A 23,959-nucleotide genomic window follows, 5' to 3' on the forward strand; every position below is an offset into this window, starting at 1 on the left:
CTTTCTATGTCTATCCCTTTCTTTCTGAGTCATTTCGCTTAACATGATACTTTCCATGTAGTACCACTTGTATGTAAACTTCATGACTTCGTCTTTTCTAACAGCTACATAGTACTCCATTGTGTAAATGTGCCAGAGTTTCTTCAACCATTCATCTGTTCTTGGGCACTCAGGTTTTTTCCAGATTCTGGCTATTGTAAAGAGTGCTGCAATAAACAGACAATTGCAGATGTCACTTCGGCTATACTTTTTTGCCTCTCTGGGATATTTTCCCAGGAGTGGTATTGCTGGGTCAAATGGGAGCTCAATTTCTAGTTTTTTGAGAATCATCCATACTGTTTTCCAGAAGGGCTGAACCAGTCGGCATTCCCACCAACAGTGAAGGAGTGTCCCTTTCTCATCACATCCGCGCCAGCACCGGTTGCTTTTGTTCTTGTGGATATGGGCCAGTCTCTGTGGTGTGAGGTGATATCGCATTGTGGTTTTGATCTGCATCTCCCTGATGATTAATGATGTGGAACATTTTCTCATGTGTCTTTTAGCCATTCTGATTTCTTCTTTGTCAAAGTTTCTATTCATTTCATCTCCCCATTTTTAGATGGGGTTGAATGTTTTCTTTTTGTGGAGTTGAACCAGTATTTTGTATATCCTTGAAATTAACCCCTTATCAGATGTGTAGTTGGCGAATATCCTTTCCCATTCAGTTGACTGTCTTTGTATTTTGGTCACTGTTTCTTTTGAGGTGCAGAAGCTTCTTAGTTTAAGATAGTCCCATTTATCTATCTCTGTTTTCACTTGCTTGGCCAGCGGTGTGACATCTTTGAAGACACTATTAGCTTCTATGTCATGAAGGGTTTTGCCAACATTTTCCTCAATATATCTTATAGATTCCAGTCTGATGTTGAGGTCTTTAATCCACTTAGATCTTACTTTTGTACATGGAGTTAGGCAGAGATCTGAGCCCATTTTTTTTGCATATAGCCGTCCAGTTTTGCCAGCATAATTTGTTAAAGAGGCTTTCCCTGCTCCACTTCACTTTTCTTGCCCCCTTATCGAAGATTAGATGCTCATATACTTGGGGGGGACGTCAGTATATTCAACCCTGTTCCATTGGTCTACAGCTCTGCCTTTGTTCCAGTACCATGCTGTTTTAATTATTACTGCCTTGTAGTAGAGTTTGAAGTTAGGGAGGTTGATTCCTCCCATTTTCTTTTTCCCAAGAATTGCTTTAGCTATTCGTGGGGGCTTATTGTTCTATATGAATTTCAGGAGTGTTTGCTCCAATTCTTTGAAGAATGTCATGGGTATCCTAATAGGGATTGCGTTGAATTTATACAGTGCTTTGGGAAGTATTGCCATTTTGACAATGTTAATTCTCCCGATCCATGAACAGGGGATATTTTTCCATTTCCTCGTATCCTCTTTTATTTCCTGAAGTAGAGTTTTGTAGTTTTCTTTGTACAGGTCCTTTACTTCCTTAGTTAAGGTGATTCCTAGGTACTTGATTTTCTGGGGCACAATTGTGAATGGGATTGTTTTCTTCATGTCTTTTTCTTCTCTTTCACTATTTGCATATAGGAAAGCCATGGACTTTTGGGCATTGATTTTATAACCTGCCACTTTACTATACAAGCCTATTGTTTCTAGAAGTTTCTTGATAGAGGTTTTAGGGTTTTCTAAGTATAGTATCATATCATCTGCGAATAGTGAGAGCTTGATTTCTTCCTTTCCTACCTGGATGCCCCTAATATCCTTTTCTTGCCTAATCGCTATTGCAAGTACTTCCAATACTATATTGAACAGCAGTGGAGAGAGTGGGCATCCTTGTCTCATCCCTGATCTTAGAGGGAAGGCTCTCAGTTTTTCGCCATTGAGGACGATGCTTGCTGTAGGCTTGTGGTAGATGGCTTTAACTATATTGAGAAAAGTCCCCTCTATCCCCATTTTGGCTAGGGTTTTCATCATAAATGGGTGCTGGATCTTGTCAAATGCTTTCTCTGCATCTATTGATATGATCATATGATTTTTATCTTTTCTTTTGTTGATGTGGTGGATTATGTTGATTGATTTCCTAGTGTTAAACCAGCCTTGCATCCCCGGGATGAATCCTACTTGGTCATGGTGTATGATCTTTTTGATGAGTAGTTGAATTCTATTTGCTAGTATTTTGTTGAGAATCTTCGCATCCGTGTTCATCAGGGATATCGGCCTGTAGTTTTCTTTTCTCATGGTGTCTTTGTTTCCTTTTGGTATTAGAGAGATATGGGCTTCATAGAAACTGTTTGGGAGAGTTTCCGTTTTTTCAACTTCCTGAAAGAGCTTGAGAAGGACTGGCAGCAGGTCCTCTTTAAATGTTTGGAAAAATTCACTAGTGAATCCATCTAGGCCCGGGCTTTTGTTTTTGGGAAGGCTTTTGATTGCAGTTTCTATTTTGTTGATGTTAATAGGTCTATTCAGATACTCCAGGTCTTCTTGATTCAGCTTTGGGAGATTATAGGAGTCCAGGAATCTGTCCATTTCTTCTAGGTTCTCTTGTTTCGTGGCATACAGACTTTCAATCCATTGTATTTTATCCCCAAGGGCATGGTTCAATCTTTTTCATTGAAAAGTAGTATCTGATTGAGTATATTAAATTCTACCATCACTGTTACTGGACAATTAGGTTGATTCCATGTGATGTAAATATCTTTTTGAATTAGTGTTTTCATATTCATTGACTAATGACCTTGTAGTGGTATTGCTAGGGCCATATGTATTTTTATTTTAGCTTTTTAAGAAATCATCATACACCATCTTCCATAGTGGCCACACTAATTTACCAACAATATTCTGTAGCACTGTAGCACTGTCTTCCCGTTGTTCATCGATTTGCTCAAGCAGGGACCAGTAACGTCTCCATCGTGAGACTCGTTGTCCTATTTTTGTCATATCAAATATGCCATGAGGACCTTGCCAGGCTCTGCTATGCGAGCAGAATACTCTCAGTAGTTTGCTGGTCTCTCCGAGAGGGACAGAGGAATCGAACCTGGGTTGGCCGCGTGCAAGGCAAATGCCCTACCCACTGTGCTATTGCTCCAGCCCAACAACGTACTAAGGTTCATTTTTCTACACATACCAATATTTGTTTCTAATATTGATTCTCACCGTACAGAGTGATAATTCATTTTGGTTTTGACTTTCATATTTCTAATAGTAATGTTAAGCATTATCCCATGTGTCTTTGGGTCATCCATAATATTCTTTGTAGGGCTTTTACAATTTTTATTGTTGGGTTGCTCTACTATTGTTTTAGACTTCTGTAGATTAACCCTTGTCAGACATATAATGTGTAAATATCTTCTCCCAGTTACCAGGTTGTCTTTTTATTTCTGAGGCAGATTTATCTGCTGTGCAAATGTTTTTAACTCGGTAAAGTTCCATTTATTTATATTTGTGTGAGTCTCTATTTTTTATTTTATATTATTTTTATAAAGTTGTTAACAATATAGTTGATTAAATTTAATATTTGAACACAGTATTTCCCTCTTGGAGAGCCTGGAAAGCTACCGAGAGTATTCTTCCCATATGGCAGAGCCTGGCAAACTACCCGTGATATACTTGATATGCCAAAAACAGTAACAATGACAGTCCTCATTCCCCTGACAGGAACAAATGGAGACATTACTGGTGCGCACTCGAGCAAATCAGTGAACAACAGGATGACAGTGACAGTGATTTGAACACCAGTCCCACCATGATTATTCCTTCCCACTACCATCCACTACCATATTTCCATCCTGAATCCCAAAACCTTCCCCCAAAGCAGAACCAGAATAATTTATTTTGTACTGCTTGTTAAGAATAATCCACTAAAAATGATCCAGAAAAGATTTCTTAGAGGAAAGTGTGTGATGATTGTTGTATTTCACCCAGGAGCTGGCTCTGTTGGGGCAAGAAGGGGACCTCACCCTCCCCCCTCGAGGTTGCCCCAAATGAAACAGCCTGGCGTGGGGTCTGGCGACATGTCTATGGCATATTGTTCTGTGTTCTCTTCTGAGAGATGTATTATTAAGTCTCTGGATCATGGTCATTAATAAGATTATATGCTGCCAGCGGCAGCTTGTGGGTGTGACTATCAGGCTACCGGAAATAAGGGGAGATGTGGGAGGGAGGGGGGAGAAGGAGCATCACCTATTCCCGGTTTCATTGAACCTGGAGTTTTCCATCACAAGTCCCGCAAACTTGGGTTTTCTAGAGATTCACTCATGGGTGAGGCTCATCCGAGTGTGTGGAGAGTGGCCGTGAGTAAGGCGGTCGTTGAGTTCTCGGGTCTCTATTTTTTAAAAAATGTATTTTGAAATCATCACCATGATTTACAACACTGTTAATGTTAGGGTTTCTTGCATAGTGTTTTAACACCACACCCTCCACTAGAGTGTCTGCTTTCCTCCATCGTTGTCCAGGGTCCCCTCCCAACTATCCTCCACTCTTTTGCCCTTGGTAAGCTCAGTTTTATAGACCAGTCCTCGGGTTCCATTGTCTTTGATCATTTGTTATTCCAATATTATGTTTTTTTTATCTCACACAGTTGAGTAGTATTCCATCATCTATAGCTCCTTTCTCCAGTCAACTATTCTTAAACACTTTGATTGCTTCCATATTTGGGCTATTATGAATAGTGATAAAATGGACATAGGAATGCAAAGATCATTTTAGAATAGAGTTTTGGGAGTCTTGACATAGATGTCCAGAAGTGGAATTGCTGACATACAGGAGCTCAATTCTTAGTTTGTTGAGGAGTGTCTGTATTGTTTTCCCAAAAGGTTGAAGCAGTTAACATTACCACCAGCAGAGATGAGGTCTTCTCTCCCCCATATATGACCAACATTGGTTGTTTCGTTTTGTTTCAATATGTGACATCTCATAGGTGTGAGATATCTTATTGTTAGTTTTAATATCCTTTTCCCTGATAGTAAGTGATGTAGAGCACTTTTTTCATACGCCTTTTGATCATCTATATGTCTGTTTCTGAGGAAGTTTCTGTTCATTTTTTTTCTCCACATATTTTGGTAGGGTGATTGTTTTTTTCTCGTTTACAAGTGCTTTATTTGTCTTGGATAATAACCCTTTGTTAAATGAGTGGTGGGAAGACATTCTCAATCTATAGGGTATCTTTTTATTCTTTTGTGGTGAGCTTCTTAATTTGATGAAGTCCAATTTCTTTATCTTTGCTTCTGTTTTCTTGGTCACTGATATTGAATCATTAAAGATGCCTCTGGTTTCAATGTTATAAAGAACCTGCCTGTTTTCCTCAATATAAATATAATTTATGGATTTGGGTCTGATATTGAGGTCCTAATAATTTTTAATCTACTTCTCTGTACATTGTGAAATAGAGGTTTAAGTTTATTTTTTACACATGACTGATCAATTTTCCCAACTCTGTTTGCTGAAAAGACTTTCTTTCCTTGGTCCACTTCATATTCTTATCTCATTTATTAAAGATTACATGACCATGTACCTGAGGGTCTAGCTCTGGACTATTAATTCTGTTCCATTGCCTTATTCTAGTACCACAGTCTTCACTACTATAGTTTTATACTATTATTTAAAGTTGGGAAAACAAAACTTTTCCATATTTTTTCCTAAGATTTCTTGACTATTCGGTGGTATGGGAGAGGTATTATAACTGGCATTATTACTCCGTAATTCTCTTATTTATTTATTTTTAATAAAGTTGTTTATGATGATTTGTTACATTATATATTCCAACACCAATCCCACTACCATTACACCTTCCCACCAGCATTATTTCTAATATTCCCAATCAAGCATGCCCCAATAGCAGGCCCTGAAAAACTTATTTTGTGATGGTTATAAATGCTTTGCTAAAAAATGATCAAAAAAATGTTTCTTTAGAAGAAAGTGTGTGAAGATAATTGTATCGCACCAGGAGGCCCTTAAGCCTTTGTTTAAGAGATTACTGACATATTGTCACAGGTTAAGTCTTGCGTGTTTGCATCTTATTGAGATTGGTTGCCTTCTACTTCACATCCCATCAGTGGTGTGCTACTCCTGGTTTATCAGTGATGTAGGTTTGAGATGTCACACAGCCTCATTTGCAGCGCATGGTTCAGGAATACAAAAATTTTGAATGGGGTGATACAGCAGGAGTTATACTTTAACACACCATATACATTTTAACAGCATTTGCTCTGTGTTTTTTTAAAATTAAAAAAGCTGTTAGGAGTCTTTTTAATAGGGACTGCATTGAATCTGTATATTGCTTTGGGAAGCATTGTCATTTTGACAACATTAATCCTTCCCATCTATGAACAAGGCATGTGTTTCCATTTCCTTGTGTCTTTTTATATTTCTTTAAGAATTGAGTGATTCAGGTTGAGAGATTCATACAGCAAGTTCAGTTTCTTGGCCCGCTGAAGATTTGAGAATTCCTTAGAAAAATCTTATGAAAGGGCAGGGTTCAAAATAAAAAGAATTGAGTTATAGTTTTCTTTGTATAAGTCTTTCACCTCTTTTGATAAGCTGATTCTCTGGTATTTGGTTTATTGGTCTTGGGGGGCTTGGGGGGCATAATTGTGAATGAAGTTGTTTCTTTTATTTCTCTCCCTTCTATTTTGTTGTTTGCATATAGGAATGCCCTAGGTATCTGTGTTGATTTTGTAGAGTTCCATATTGCTGTATAAGATTATTGTTTCTAGGAAGTTTTCTTGTAGAATCTTTAGGATTTTCTTCATCTGTGAATAGTGATGTTTTGACTTCTTCCTTTCCTATCTAGATGCCATTAATATCTCTTTCTTGACTAATTGCAGTGGCCAGAACTTCCAGTTCTATGTTGAATAGTATTGGTGAAGTGGGCATCCTTGTCTTGTGTGTGATGTCGAAGGGGAGTGCTTTCAGTTTTTCACCATTGTAAACCTCTACTTTTAGAAGACCTTGATTTAAAAAACTTTCTTTTTAAAAAACTTTCTTCTTCAAAGTAGATATATACAGGGCCTTCAAAGTAGATATATTCAGTAGATATATACATGAAAAGATGTTTGCTTCATATTAGGAAAAAGATGCAAATTAATACAATAGTGAATATTGACCTAACAGCCATGAGAATGACTATTTAAAGGATAAAACACAAATGTTGGAAAGGATATAAAGAGAATGAATACTTGTATATTGTTGATTGGAATGTAAATGGATACCGCAGTTATAAAAGGCAGTATGTGACGCCTCAAAAAATTAAAATTCTATCTGATTTATTTTTTCCAATGTTGAATATTTATCGTTAGAATATAGAATATAAAAACACTAATTTGAAGACATATATACACTTCTGTTTGTCACAATATTTTTCACTATAGCCAAGAGTTGGAAACAACACAAGTGCCATTGACAAAAATTTTAGTTCAAAAAAATGATGTGGTATATATATTTTTCTAAAAGTGAAATTTTTCACTATGCAATGATAAAGAAAGATTATGATAAGCAAAATTAAATTATATTAAAATGCTCTATGGTTTCATTAATATATGAACTATAGAAACAAAATGAATGAATAACAAAATAAAAACAAATTTTTTACTATAAGAATAGAATAGTTGCTAGTAAATTGATGGGGAAATGAACAGGTAAATCAGATAAAAGGATTCAATTCAATGGTGAAGGATGCCATCCTTTAATGTTAAACATAATATGGTAGCTATTTATAAAGCTTACATTTGAAAACTGTATAATCCTATAACTCAGTGTTACTTTAATAATTTTTAAATTATTTTACTTAGTAAGTAGGGACACTAACATCCATTGAAACATCATAATAGCTTACATTTTTAAATACATATTATAGATAAGGCCCGATTCTCAATTAATTCTCCAATAATCCTACATAGTTAGCATCACAGTTCCTAATTTAAATGTAAGGAAACTGAAGCACAGAAAGATGAATTAACTTGTGAAGGTTCACAAAAACTTAAGTGACCACAGATTTGTGGAGATTTTCTACAATTTTGGTTCATCTGAATATTAGCATGGTAGAGTTAAGTTTAAACAGCACATACTGGGTTTTCACAAACTTCCCCTCTTTGAGCTTTTATTCTCTTCAATAAAAAGCAGATAATATTATTTTATTCCCATTTCTCAGGGAAGACTGATCAAAGGGTTATGTAAGACACTAATATGAAAATTGAAATATTTGTTTAGTGCCTGGGCTGGGTGTGTTATGTAAGTGTTTCTGCATCTGTTTTCTAAGTAGGAAATCTACCTCATTTGACCAAACATCCTTCTCACTCCCATTTTTAGAGTTAGTCATTAATGCACTTTCCAGGGGAAAAGAAGAAACAATAAAAATCTCAGCCTCGAGCAACAAAGTGCAGTGATAGAGCATGTGCTTTGTATAAAGCCCTGGATTCAATTCCAGGTCCTTCAAAAAAACAAATTTTCTTTAGCCATCTGACAAAATATTAATCAACAAAAACACTTTGGATCTTTTTTTTATTTTGTTAAAAATCTTAGAAAAAGCAAAGGAGCATCAGATGAGGAGAGAAAGTAGAGGTTAAAGGCAAAAGTAGAGGAATCTCAAGAGCTCACTGTGAAAAAAAAAAAGCACAATTAATTGAACCAGAAAGAACCATTCCAGCATTATAATTTTATTCTGCTCTCTTCCTTTCACTTCCACTGATACTATCAAACTCACAAAATACTGACCACTGAATGGGTTCATCAGGAAAAACTTAAAATACTCAGAACACCGACCTCAGAGATATTTTTAATAATTTGATTTCAGTGGCAAAGATAACAAAAATAAGCATAAACAAATGGGACTATATTAAAATAGAAAGGTTTCACATGGCAAAAGAAGCCTGGGCTTAAATAAAGAGATGCCTTACTGAATGGGAGAGAAGATTTTCACACAACCCATCAAATAAAGGACTAAGAGTTGAAATTTATAAAACACAGAGTTCAACAACAACAAAAAATTAATAACCTCTTCAAGAAATAGGGAGGATAAATGAACAGACACTTTCACAAAAAGAACACACAGGTGGCCTGTAGGCATATGAAAACTGTTCATCATCATTTATTATGAGGTAAATGCAAATCAAAATGGTAAAGAAATATTTCACACTAGTGAGAATGCATATATAAGGCTGGAAACAACGAGTTTTGGCAGGAGTGTGGTGATAGAAGAATCTTTATTCACTGTTGGTGGGACGATCATCTGCTTCAATACCTACGGAACAATATGGAGACATCTTTAAAAATTAATAGCTTTTATATGATCCAGCGCATCAACTTTTGGCATCTACCTGAAAACACAAAAATATTAATTTTAAAAGATGTGTGCATACTTCTATTTATTATGATACGCAGTAAAACAGCCAGGATACAAAAACAAACCAAATGTCCAATGACAGATAAATGGGTAAAGAAGTTGTAAAGTTGAGGCATATATACACAGTGGAATACAATGCAGTCAAAGAAAAGATTGTAGGATAATGTTGGTTTGCTCTTCCTTCCTGGCTGCTAGGAGCATGTGTGTGTGTGTGTGTGTGTGTGTGTGTGTGTGTGTGTGTGTGTGTGTTTATGACTGTAAAAATATTTTTAATAAAAAGTTTTTACTTGTTTAGAATAGAAGAATTAACTAACCTAAGTCTATCCATGAAGCTCTGTAATGGGAATTTATTGCCTTGAAACTACTTGTGTTTGTTGATTGTCCCTCAACCTTTGTCTCCTAATCAGACTCTGACTTGTAAATATTGTCTTTCAATTCTCCTTATTGTCCTTTGCATGGTTAGCTATTTCAGAGCAATCGCTTTTTGTATGGATACAGGAAGAGAGTTAAAAAGACAAGTCTGAGGTTTGGGAGTTGATTGACTCCAGATAATATTACCTCCTGGACAACCTTTGCTCTCTCGACTTCAGCCTCAGTTGCCCTTACTTCCTAGATCCCTAAAAGCAGGGTTCCTTCGAGTGACTGGATGGACCCAGGGCAAGCGGTGAGCTATGAGCTACTCTAGCATCAAAACAGGCCTGGCCAAAGTGCCCTAATGCTTAACTATAAGCTAAGAGCTTAGTCATGGACAAATTGTCATGATCCAAAAAGTAATAGCTAGATTTTGACCCTGCTGGGGTTAGGAATGATTAATCCGGCCTGAGCACTATAGTCTGAGTCTGTGGCAAGATGTCCTAGGAGAGTCACCCTACAAGCCTACAAGTGTCTATTGCTGTGTCCATACAGAATGGTAAATATGAGGAAGGAGAATTGAAGATGTTAATCAAGATGCAGGTCTAAGGAGAGGAGAAACACACCTTAAGGGCTGTTTTGCCCCTGTGGGCTGCAGGTGGTTGGGAGGTCTGGAAAAACATTTTTGATCACACTTCCCATGGGGAGGCGTGGTCGGAGAGGCAGGGTGAGAGAACAAAAAAGAGCGACTATGGAGAGAAATGGATTGACTGATTGAAAGAGAGAGGATTGATTGAAGGAGAGGAGATTGAAGGAGAGACAGTTCCGGAGACATCAGAGAGAGAGAGAGATAAAGGAGACGGATACAGCGGGAAGAAAGAATTTTGTGGTTAGATAGAGAGAGAGAGAGAGAGAGAGAGAGAGAGAGAGAGAGAGAGCAACAGTGGGGGATTTTCACAAAAGATGAGATCATGTCGTTCTCTACAACTCGGACAGAATTGGAGGCTATCATGTTAAGTAAAAGAAGTCTCAGGAAGGACAGGTATGGATGATGTCCTTCATCTGAGATCTATAGAGAAACAAAGCAAGGGAATAGAAAGTATCAAGTAATAACAAACACTTGACCCTGGATGACAAAACTGAGAGTATCAGTAAAGGTGGCAACGATGAGATGGACTGAAAGTAACAGGGTTACATTGGTAGAAGTTCTTGGGTCCTTTGGGAGTGGTGAAGTGTAGTACCTGTGTATATCAAAATCATAAATGTTAACATTATTATAAACACGTGACCTAAACTTTCATTGAATAATAATTCTAAACAGAAATCATAAAATAGAGCAGGCTCTGACTCCATACAAGGGAGTTAAATAAAATAAGTGACAGACTATGAAAACAATAGTGATGATAACAACAAACTATCTCGTATAAGAACACTTGAAATTGATTTTTATTTCCAGAAATATATACATGGAATATGCAGACTTTAATAAGGTTAAATTGTTCTGTCTAATTTTATTTTATACATGTCATACCTATTCATTATCTGTGAATAAATTATTTCCATAGGATCACACATCCATGCACTTAAGTTCACTGCTCTATAAATACCCGAAATTATGCCCAAACACGTTTAAAATTATAGGTCAGACTTGACTAATCTACACCTTCTCCATATATATTGTATTGATTTACTTTCATAAAAGCAATCATTCAGATGAATAAAAGTCATGACTTAAGAAGCTAAGGTTAGTGGAGATCTTAAAGAAATGAAACATTATAATAAAATATAAAATATTTACTGTACCACTCTACTGTTCCTATGAACACTACCTTCTAAGGATATATAGTGTTTGTTTTTTCTTTAGTGACATGTAGAGAGTAGGCTGAATAATAATTTTAATAATAATAATAATAATAATAATTTCAGTAGGCTGAAATTATTTTAGCTTACCTGGCCAATGAATATTAAGTGTGATCAAGTCAAAAACTGACACTGACTATTCCTGTTTGGTTGTAAATAATAATGATAATATTTATATTTTCTTATGTTCTTGTCCATGTACAAGTGCAAATTAAATAATTTTACCTGCTATAATTAGTAAATTCCCAATTCCCAGTGGCTTAATAAGGTGATAGATCTCAGGTAGAGTCTGACAAGAATAAGTGGTACTTCTTAATGGTTTTCCTTGAACTGATGGTTATCAGACAGATAACTAAAGATTCGCTCAATATCAACATTAGTTTAAAAGGCTTATTACCCTACCTCAGTAATACAGTAGCTGGGCCTGACCCCACTGTTCCTATTATCTCATAGAAAACTTATACTCGTGCTGGAGCAATAGTGCAGTAGGTCGAACATTTGCCTTGCACAGGTTGACCTGGGGTCTCTGAGCTCTCCAGGAGAAATTTCTGAGTGCAGAACCAGGAGTAAGACCTGAGAACCACTAACTGGGTGTGGCCCAAAAGAAAACAAAAAGAAAACTCATACCTTGTCGTCACCTAGAATCCGTCTTATCCTTTGGCATATGGAAAGCTCCTTGAATCAGTACCAACGGTTGAAGAGACTGTTCTCTGTTAAATGGACTTAACAAATCCGCAAAAATCAGTAGGTCATACTTAAGGGGGGTGAGGGAAGCAGTATGAAATGGATTGTGGTGAAAGGACACTGGAACTTAGGTAATGGGTGTGGTGTGTATTCTTAAAGCATATATTTATAATACTTACTCTCCTATAAACCAATGTTACCTCAGTAAGAAGGTGTCCTCGTTATCAAAGTAAATACTGAGGGTGCTGAGGCAATACTGTGCCTGCCTTGCACACTCAGGTACCTGGCACCACACATGATCCCCTGACCCTGCCAGGAGTGATCCTGAGCACAGAGCCAGGAGTAAGCCCTGAGCACCTCTGGGTGAGGACCCAAAACTAAACAACAACATAGATAAATAAGTGGAACATGAAATAACTCTGCCTGGTCTCTGGATGTCTTCCAGAACTGAAATATTGGAGTTACTTATTAGAAATAAAATTAGGTTGGCCGAAAGAAGGAAATCCCCCTGATGCTGGCAAGAATCTGATAGCCAATTTTTGCTGCAATTCTCAACAAGTTAACTCTGGCTTGGTTTCTGCCACTTCTGCCTGTAGATTCAGACTGCATACCGGCCTCGGCCTTCCAATTGGGTCTACATTTCATCACTCTCCCAAAACATTCTGGTCTCCAATCTCAATAGTCTCATTAAGAACATCTATGGAATCCCAGTTTCTGCATTAATGAATTCTCACCACCCCAATGCATGGCACTAGAATCAGTCACTCCTGTGCCACCAAGCTTTAAATCAACATCTAACTACTTCTTACCAATCTCTTATCAGAACCCCTATCTCATTCTTTCTAAAGCTTTTTGGGAATTCTCGGTGACAGGGTTTCCATGTTCACTTATTATTTTGAGAACCTGTACCTACAACTCTCAGGTCTCCATATCATTTGTGCATCATCTCTTCCTATTCATTCTTCATGGTTAATTCAAGGATAAGCAAATCGTAGCTCTCTTGGATTTCCACAAAACGTGCCTGCACGCGCGCACGCGCGCACACACACACGCACGCACGCACACACACACGCACACACTCACACACACACACACACACACACACATACACACACACACCATGAAGCATGTGTAAACTCTACATTGAAGATTTGGAGACATTATATGGATTTACAAGCCCCTGATGTAAATAAAGCAGAATGTTGAATTTCACTGTTCCCCCCAAATCTCTTCAGTGTCCTGTGCTGATTGGAGGTTCAATCTCCCACCATCTAGCCTATCCCCTTCTCTTTCACTTCACTGCTCGCTTTATTATGCAGAGCAGGTTCGTTCTTTTAGTCTATTCTAAAGTAGATTCTGGGATTCCAGTGCATATCAACAGACTCATTCTTATTCTGGGTCTGCCCCTTCCTTCTTTCCTCCATAGTATAGAGATGTTTTCCACTCCTTAGGAATGAGGCCACCTCCCTTAGAAAAAGGAAAAAAGTTACAGTCAGTTTTAGTTTTAGTTTTAAATTAAAAATGGTCTTATCATCTCTTCTCTCTCTTTCTCTTGTCTCTTTTCTCCCTCGATCTCTTTCACACACATACCACTAATAGAGTTTAATAAGACTACATGTTGTTGATGCTAAAGTATTAGGTATAGATAATATTCTAATGGCATGACTCCCAACCATATTCAGAAGTGTCTCCAGAGTGCTGTGTGACTCATGGGACATGCTGTGGCATATTTTCTATATTTAAGAGAAACACAAATACTCTGCAAAGTATTTGTGTTAGCTGCAGATGGTTCAATTTTTTGCCTTTAAGTTGATTGTTCTATGTTTGTTCCTTTTGATGATTTCATATATTTACAAAGTTGTTTTCAATAGTTGCTTTGATAAAAAGCAAGTAGCACACTATAATCAGTGTGGAACAGCAAACAAGAACGGTTGGAATCAATCTAATTTTAAGGGCATGAATGTTTTGCAGTGATCAACATACATTAATAGTTATTGTACTTAATATTTATGATTATTTAAGAAGAAAATATTTTTTTCTTCTAATTTGTTTATTTTTTAAGGGTACAAAATTGTTAAGACAATGCCTATTTAAGCCCTTTGGAACTCACCACTTAATAATAAATGAAAGTTCTAAGTATCTTTGACCTAGAGTCACTGTGAAAAAAGAATCCCAGAAAAGTCTAGGGAATTGTACCTTATTCTTTTATTTATATTTCAGGGTTTAAAAAATGACATTATGAAAAGCATTAATTAATGAAAACATATTTATATTTATCAATATCTCTTTTTTACAAAAGAATTTTAAAAGTTATAAACACTTTAAAACAGGATAGTCTCAAAAGAATGACAAGTACTGATTAATAAAATTATTTAAAGAAATAAAATACTCTGGTTAAAATTTCTCATTAACTGCATATTAATAAGAAAATTCTGTTTCAACTTTTTTAAAACTTACACAGAAATATGTTGGTCATTTTTCTGTCTTGGTAGGTACAATGTACTAAATATATTTACATTTTTTTCTGTTATTAAATTACTTAATAAGAAGCTCACTCACTTGCCCAGGGCTACAACCATAGTGAATGGCAAAACCAGCATCTGAAACCAGATCTGTAGGCTCAAGTATTTGAGCAATGAATAGGGCTCAGTAAATTTGTGAAACATTATACTCCACTTGACACAGCCAATGTTAGCTGGAATATTAAAGTCTGAAAAGTTTTGGTTTTGTTCATTTTGGACTTTAAAAAAAAAATTGAGGTAGCATTGATTGACAGCACTCTCTATGGATAAAGTATATTAGGAGTACAAACTCACATCTCTTCACATACATAGTATCATGTCATGTCCACCACTAACCCTCACCATAGTCCACGAGGCTCTCCCTTCTATACTCTCCCCCTCCACCCCCTCTGGTAACCTCAGTCCTGAAGCCAGAATCCAAAAACTTGCTTTGGTTTGGTTTTATCTGTTGTGTGTTTCTCCACATTACACATACCAGTAAAGTCAAGTAGTATTTCTTTTTCCCCTTATTTTTTATTTCATTTAGCAGCAGTCCCTTCAAGTTCCATTCATGTTGTCACAAATGACAAGCTAGTCCTTAAGAACAGAACATTGAGTAGTATGTCACATAATAGTATTATACATAAATACAATGGAAGCAGTATACCACAAATAGCTTAGTAGTATACCACATCTTTTGTGGGAGAGGGTGTAGTTAGGCCCAGTGACATTCAGGGGCTAATCCTAGTTCTATACTCAGGAGTGATCCCCAACTACGTATGGGTGAACACAGGCAGTGACAAGAATGGAACCAGGGTCAATCACGTGCAAGGCAAGCACTATAATCCCTATACTAACTCTCCAGCCCTATAGAACACATCTTTAAGCATTCATTCATTAAACTTAAGCTGTTTTCATGTATTTTCCTGGCATTTGTAAATAGTGTTTTAAAGAGCATAGATGTTCACATATCTATCTTTATATTTTTTGCTAGATACCAAAAAGCAAAATTCCTGGATCATAAAACAGATGTTAGTTAAAATTTTTAGAAAACCTGCATACTGCTCTCTGTAGAAGCTGCACCAATTTACAATTGCAACTACAGTGGTCAGGGTTTCTTTTTTCTCCAAACCTGTGTTGTTTCTGGTCTTTTATAAAGGATATTCTCACAGGTATGAGGTGAGCTCGCATTATAGTTTTTATTTGCGATTCTTTAATAATAAGTGATGATGTCCATTGTTTCATGTGTACATTTGCATCCATACTTCTTTGGAGAAAAGTGTCTGTTTAGGTCTTTTACCTACATTTTGAGTAGGTTATTTTGGTGTTTTGTTACTGAGTTACAGGAGTTCCTTATATATTTTTTGGATCTTAACCCCTTGCTAGATGTATAAAGTGTAAATATATATGAAAGAATTATTTTTAACTTTGGTTTAACTCTGTGTTTACAAAGTCCTCTCTCTCTCTCTCTCTCTCTCTCTCTCTCTCTCTCTCTCTCTCTCTCTCTCTCTCTCTCACACACACACACACACACACACACACATACACACCAAACTCTTTTTTTTTAATTTTTATTAGTGAAACACCATGAGGTACAATTGTAGACTTACAAATTTTTGTGCTTGGGTTTCAGTTATACAGAAATCAAGTATCCATCCCTCCACCAGTGCCCATTCTCCTCCACCACTGATTCCCCCTCCTACCCCCCCCCATCTCCCCCATCCCACCCTGCCTCTGTGGCAGGGCATTTCCTTTTGTTCTCTCTCTCCTTTGGCACACCAAACTCTTAAAGCCTTTTGTGTGCTCTCTCTCGCTCTCTTCTCTTCTCTTCTCTTCTCTTCTCTTCTCTTCTCTTCTCTTCTCTTCTCTTCTCTTCTCTTCTCTTCTTCTCTCTTTCTCTCCTTTCTTTCCCCCCCTTTTTTTTGCTGGGTCCTCAGGATACTGTGCTACTTGAGCAGTCCTGGGGCCCCCAAAAAGGAAACCCAATGATTCTGGGGATCGTGTGGTGCTGGGAATCAAACTGCACTGTCCCAGCCATCTGAACAACTTTTCATCTAGTAATGCATACTAGATCTGAAGTGTGAGCTTTGCATTTATACTAGCCAGTTCATATTCCAACTCAGTCATTTATTCCTTGCCCTTAACTTTTCAAATCCTCATTTTCTTTATTCATAAAAAGAAAATGGTACTAACACGCCTTCAAAAATTTCTGGGCATTGGACCGGAACTTTAGTACAGTGGGTTGGTACTTGCATACGGCCAACCTGGGTTTGATCCCCTGGCATCCCACATGGTCCGCTGAGTTATCCAGGAGTAATTCCTTCGCACGGAGCCAGGAGTAATCCCTGAGTACTTCCAGGCGTGGCCCCCAAACAAAACAAAACAAAAGAAATGGTGGGGGCAAAAAAATATTTCTGGGCACTGAAAGAGGAAGTTCATTTAAAGCATATCTTAAGTGTTTTAACAAATTTGGCTTATATTTTGACCAGATTTTGTTGTCCAACAAATTTGGCTAATATTCCACAAAAATTATAGAATATGTTCATAGAAAATGTTTGAAAATGACACTATAAGCATTCATACAAAAAATATTTACATAAAAAATTGCTGAAAGTACATAAATGCCACTAAGAACACATAATTTACTATAAGGTTTCAGGTCGCAGGTTTGTTTGTGAGAAAGAAGATTCTTTGCTATCCTGGCAAAACTAGGAGCTTGCATTCAAAGATGAAGAACCAAGCTGTGTTGTGGCCACTCCTGGGGTCTGGCAATGTCTCTCTAGATATTTGCAGGCATACTGATGGTTCATGGAGCTATAAAGGGAATGCTGGTACTCAAAGGCAGAGAAAGAAAGGGTGAAGAGAGAATGGAGCGCTTGCTATGTTGCACCTCTAACCCCAATCAGCAGGAAAGGAATACCTAGCTTTCCACTAATATAACCCCTTTCCTCAACCCACAAAGAGAAAAGGTGCTCCTCTTATTGGTTACGTTGCAAGGAAAGATAAATCATGTTCTCTCTCTTTGAAAAAGAAAGTGAAGAATCATGTGGAGAAAATACTAGTTGGTTTTCTTCTAAAAGGTAGGGTTTGGTAAAAATCGTCATAAAAGAAGACAATATAGGACAAATACAGCAGACTGCATGTAGGTTGGTGAATTACAACACTCCTAGAGAAATATCAGACAAATAAAATTGTCATTGTCCATATATTCATATTGCTGCTACTTTTCTACACAGCAAAGTATTTCGCATCCTCTTAAAGAACTTTAAATTTCTTAAACATCATTTTATGTAGTCAATAACCATTTTATCACACTGACATAATGGAAAAATGGAAGCTTTTATAATATGAATGTACAGTTGGAAAACAAATAGTTACACTTGACATTAATGACCGAGTAGATATTTTTGTCAAAAAAGAATGAAATATACTTTCTACAGTGTTGTCTGGCCACATGGTTTTCTATAATTAAGCTGTCTCTTCAATGCATTAGTCAAACAATTTATACCTGGATAGAATTGTATGGCTCATCAAGAAATCTTTATGCAACACAGCATTACATAAGTAGGCTGTCTGATGTATTATTCCTTGTTGTAAAAATGTTTATCTTTCCTGAATGCAATGATGAGCATTTGATTCATTTGTTCATGTCTCTCTGAGGATGATTTGTCAATGTCAATGATACTTAGAGATCTGAGAGCAATTAATGTTGCTTCGAATAAAGTTAACATAGCAGCCCCACTGAGGGGACTTGGGGAAAATATTGCTTCTTGAATAGTTAAGATGACTTACTTTGTGACAAACTAACAAGTCAACCTCAAAGGTGTATTGTTTTTATGAGCAGATTGGAGAAATAATATGGAGCACATAAGTATGCACAGACACACATATGTACTCTCTCTCTCTCTATCTCTCTATATACATATATTTCCCAGTTCAAGTTGAGCATTACCAACCTAAGTCATGTTAGCTTTCTTCTTTTTTCTTTTTTTTGGGGGGAGGGGGTCACACCCAGCGATGCACAGGGGTTCCTTCTGGTTCTGCACTCAGGAATTACTCCTGGTGGTGCTCGGGGGACCATATGGGATGCTGGGAATCAAACCCGGGTGGAACGCTTGCAAGGCTTACCTTACCCACTGTGCTATCGCTCCAGCCCCAAACTTTCTTTTTTTTTTTCTTATAGGATGCAAGAGCAATTTCATATGTTATGTTAACATTACAGGCTTTTAAATTAAAAGTACTATTCCTGTTTGAACTAAAATATGTAATTTGAATTTTGGCATGATTCTGAATTAACCAGAAATTATCCTATCCTCTGATAATTATTCCCCCAACCCCTACTCTTTGATGAGATGAATCTCAAAAGTGCTCTTGCTCTTACCAAAGGAAAAAAAATCTTCAGGAAAAAACAAAAACAAAAAACCAGCAGCAGTTTCAGCAGTTCCTTGAGGCTGCCTCACCAAGTTGATGTGAGAGAGGGAACAATCAGGGACCAGGTAGAGAGACTCTACTGGTGGCGTGAGCTGGAAATACACAAAGAGGGTATCAGGTACAACCTCCCAAACTCAGAAAACGGAACTTGATTAGATTATGAGGTGAGGAGACAGAGCTGATGTTATTCTCCCTTGCACCCTCACCCTCCAGAAGTTGGTTCTACCTGCAAACTTTCATGGAAACATGTTAATACCGGTTCCACTTTCATTGAAAACATAAAGGTGTTTTTCACTGGATTCAGTCCATTAAATTTTCCAGCAAATATTTAGCAGAGCCAAAGAGATATGAATAATTTATTTCATTCTTTAAAAAGGATCAGTGTCCGTTAATCTTTTTTCTTTCTTTCCATTCTCTTTCTTTAGCTTTTACTTCTCTTTCTCTTGTGCATCTCAAATGTCTGTGCTCTAAAAATTAACAAGGCAAGGTAAGAGAGATAGAAAAATAGAATGAGCAAATGCTTTGCCTGCAGAGGCCCCGGGTTTGATCCCCATCACCACATGGTTCCCTGAACACTGCCAGTGCAACTATGCAGCACAGAGCCAGGAGCCGTCCCTGAAGTCCACAGAGTTCAAAACAAAGATTTCAAGGTATTTTTTGGTTGAAGAAAGTTAACGCAGTGCAGAAAACAAAAAAATACCATTTAAATGTCTAAAGGAGCTGCACTGATCTGTAGGCAAATATATAAGTCAGGATTCTTGAATACTTAAAAATAAATAAATGGAAGTATTCAAATTGCATAAAGGGCTTCTGTGGTACAGCATTATTATAGCATATTAATACAGAATTCTTGGGAGTCTCAATTTACTTGAGCAACCCCTGTAAAAATCCTTGCCAGAGAATGAAAAAGAAGGTTGGCAGCCAGAGAACTCGATGCCAACCAGTTCCTAACTGGCAGTGGCATCTGGATAGGAGGTTGGCCTGCCTCCGGGACTCTTGGCCAACAGCACTGTTGTCTATACAGACGGCTGTGTATCTGTTCAAGAGTCCAACAACTGTGTGTGTGTATTTTGGTAAGCTATTATTTCTGGGCCAGAGATTTCTATGGCATTTTTGCATCTGTTGGCACCAATTCTATTTTTGGCTCCCTGATCCCCACCCGCTGTTACATTTTATAGTTTTCTGATCAAAAACACTGCACATAAATGGAAGTTAATCAAGAGAAGAAAAAATTTTTTAATATTTTTCTTAACTCTAGCAACGCATCTATAGTGATGGCATTGACGTCATTCTAGTAGGCACTCTAGGAGACCAAAAAAAAAAAAAGCCAATCACAATGCAGAACTTGCCTTTGTCCTTGAAGAATTTGGAGAGGAACGAATTATAGAATTTTGAGACATCACTTAATTATCTGGGATATGATAGACTTTTAAGAACTTCAGTTTTGGCTATCTGAGCATGAAACTGAACTTCTCTTACCCAGCCAATGGCTGCCAGAGCTGAGTGAAGTAGATGATGAGTGCAACCTTCACATCTTTTATGAGATACGGGTGAAAGAAAGCACAAATCTGTTGTGATTGCACTGTGGATGCCAATTTGAGCCTTCTCCACTGGCGTATTGTAAAGAAAGGGGAGAAGGATATTCCTGGACTCCCTGACAGAACTGTGCTTTGGTGTCTAGGGTCCCAAAGAGCTAGCAGAATCCTCAAATTTTTCAATCTGTCTGAAAAGATAACATCCACCAGTATGTTGTGAGGAATCCCCTCAATAAAGAACCAAAGCACCCGAGTCTTGTAACTCCGATGTTCTGCAACACAAACTCAGGTGTATTGCAATGAAAAATGAGCATACCAAGAAAAACAAGGAAGAGGCTGCAGAGACTGCTCTGAAGAGAATGAAGGAGGTAAAAAAAAAAGAAAGAAAAGAAAAAGAAACATAAGGAACAGATCGCCAAGCGATAGAGACTGTCTTCTTTGAGAGCTTGTATCTCTAAGTCTGACTCAAGTCAAAAATGGGTTTTCTGAATAATGAACAAATAAGACCAATATAAAAAAAAGAAGAAAAACTAGAAGAAACTGCAGTGATACTCTTTCAACACCCTCAGAGAAATTACGCTATTTTACAATTTTATAGAAGTAGCTACTACAATAATAATAGTTGCCACACATTTAATCAACTAGCTTGTCAAAATTCTGTCATATTATATAGGACTACAAGTTCTGAGTTCTTTAAAAATCCACTACTCCAATTTCCCTGCCCCTGAGCTTATTTGCCTTGGAGTCAGGGAAATAGCTCTGTGATCAGGGGATGTGCAAGGACCCAAATTCAATCCCCTGCCCTCCTCCTTCCCAGCACTGCTGTGTAGAGTCTCACTATTCAGAGCAGTGCCTCACCGGACACAAGCATAGAGTTGTCTGGCCTGGTGATGGCCCCAAACACTACTTGGGAGGCCATCCCATGCTTCTACCCTGCAAACACACACAAATCGATTTGCCTTGAAGGCATATCCACACCAATGCAGTTCGACCACTCTCCTTCAGCTAGATCTTTTTGAAATGCTGAGGGGTGGCCCCAGAATAATAGTGCAGTGGGGTAGGGCACTTGCCTTATCTGCAGCCAACCCTGGCATCTCCTATGGTTCACTGAGCATTGCTAGAAGTGACCCCTGAGTACAGGGCCATAAAATAGTAAGTTAGAGAAATAGTTCAAGGGACAGGAGCACATGCTTTGCATGCAAGAGGCCCAGGTTCAATGATCTGTACCACATGGTTCCCTGAATATCAGCTGAGAACCAAACCAGAAGTAGCACCTGATTAACAGGATGTTAAGCAAAAACAACAACAACAACAATAACAATGAAAATGAGAGATGATTCACATGGTAAGCACATTGGCTAGCATGTGTAAAACCATGAGTTTGATCCCTGGCACTGCATGACCCACTCAGCCTGGCCACACTTGATCATCAGACATTGAAGCAACAGACTGGCACTGTGGATCTGAACACCACTGGGAGTGGTCGCTACTAAGAAAAAATGGAAATATCCTAAACCCAACAGTATCACTCCCAGACACCAAAGAATAGAAAGACATTAATTGAAGGAACTTTTCCACCCTTGTTTATAGTATTCACTAAAATACTCATTGACAGATGACTGGATAAAGAAGGTGTATGCGCGCGCGCGTGTGTGTGTGTGTGTGTGTGTGTGTAGACTAAATGGAAGGCTAGTTTGCCATTTAAAAAAATGAATTTGTGTCTTTCCCAACAAAATAGTAATTTTTTTTGTTTTGTTGCCATTCCTGGTGATGTTCAGGGCTTACTCCTAGCTGTACGTTGAGGAGATCACTCCTGGCAGTGCTGAAGTGTCAGCTGTGTACAAGGAGAACATCTCAACCCCTGAATTACCTCTGTAACATTGGATATCTTTCATTCTTGTGGAATATAAATAAGTAAAGCAAAAGAATTGACAAAGCACACAGAAACTACTCAGTTATGAAAAATCAAAATTTGATGATGAAAGAAATAGGGACAGAGATTGAGATAGAGTCAATGGCTAATTTATCTCCAGAGAAATAAATCAGGGTTACCAGACGAAAGGGGGCAGTGCACTAGCAGGAATGAGGAGAGAAGCTCATTGTGATAGTCTCATGACACTGGAATTTTGAGTCTGATGCACATCAAAGGGTATAAGGTTGGAATTTTTGTTTGTTTGAGGGGGATACACCCAGTTGTGGGACTCAGAGATAACTCCTGGTGCTCAGAGATCACTCCCATATTCGCCATACCTCACTGCTATTACCGTTGTTATTATTGGCAATGGTTGTGGTGGTTATTTATGTTGTTATATTACTATTTCTTGCTCAGGGAACCATATGAAGTTCCAGCCATCAAACTGGGGTCTGCTGCATGCAAGACAAGAATTTTACCCACTATACAGCCCCCAGGAGGTAGTTTTTGGTTTGGTTTTGGTTTTGGTTATTTTTTTGTTGGTTTGGTTTGATTTGATTTGGGGGAGGGGGAGTTGTTTTTTTATTTTTTACATTCACTATTCTTTGTTATTTCTCTTTAGATGACAGGGTCTCATCACTGTCACATCAATGTGGTGCTTATGTCTATGCTTGTCAGGGGGCCACACTCTGGAACGTGGTGCTTACCCATCATTTTTAGTTATTGTGCTCACCAGGGTTTACACCCTTTTAGTTGGGGTTCTTGCACACTTTTGATGATATGACAAGAAAGTATTTGTGGCTTTGGAGCAAGGCTCAAGCCGAGCTACTAGTGTTGTTCTCTGAACATACAGAAGCACCAGGGATCAAACTGCAAAGCAGGCTCTGTAAGTCACTGGCTCTTCAAATTTTCTCAGTCCCTGGAGATGTGAAGCTTTACTCCCTAATGTATAAGTTTTATAAACTAAATAGCAAGCAAATCAATTTTGTTTCAATTATATATATTTTTTTTCCTCTGGGTCTTGACCGTTGAGGGGACCACCTGGTGCCGGCGGCAGCCGGTGGGTGTAACTCCTACCTACTGGAAGATAGGGGATCTGGGTGGAGAAGGCCCAGTCCCAATTTGAGCAGGCTCGGAGAGCTCAGCCTTGGGACCCACATGCCTGGGTTTCTCTGCCAGTTCCTTCATGCGTGAGTCTTGTCCGGACATGTGGAGAGTGGTCTCAGCATGGCTGTGGCTGGTTCTGGAGGTCTTCGGCTGTTGCGGCTCTGCTCGGGGCGGGGAGGGAAACTCAACCCGCCCCCTTCCAAGGAGCCCCGGAAAGGACGGCCAGGAGTGGGGCAGGAGACTCTGCACTGTT

At 38.0% G+C, this 23,959-nt stretch overlaps 1 pseudogene; it reads left to right on the forward strand.

The window, feature by feature from the left end:
• Nucleotides 1–21,176, forward strand: part of LOC130030663 (40S ribosomal protein S6-like) — a 94,940-nt pseudogene extending 73,764 nt beyond the window's left edge.
• The last annotated feature ends 2,783 nt before the right edge of the window (nt 21,177–23,959 follow it).

This window comes from Sorex fumeus, unplaced genomic scaffold, assembly GCF_029834395.1.
Source record: "Sorex fumeus unplaced genomic scaffold, SorFum_2.1 ptg000044l, whole genome shotgun sequence".
Lineage (NCBI taxonomy): Eukaryota > Metazoa > Chordata > Mammalia > Eulipotyphla > Soricidae > Sorex > Sorex fumeus.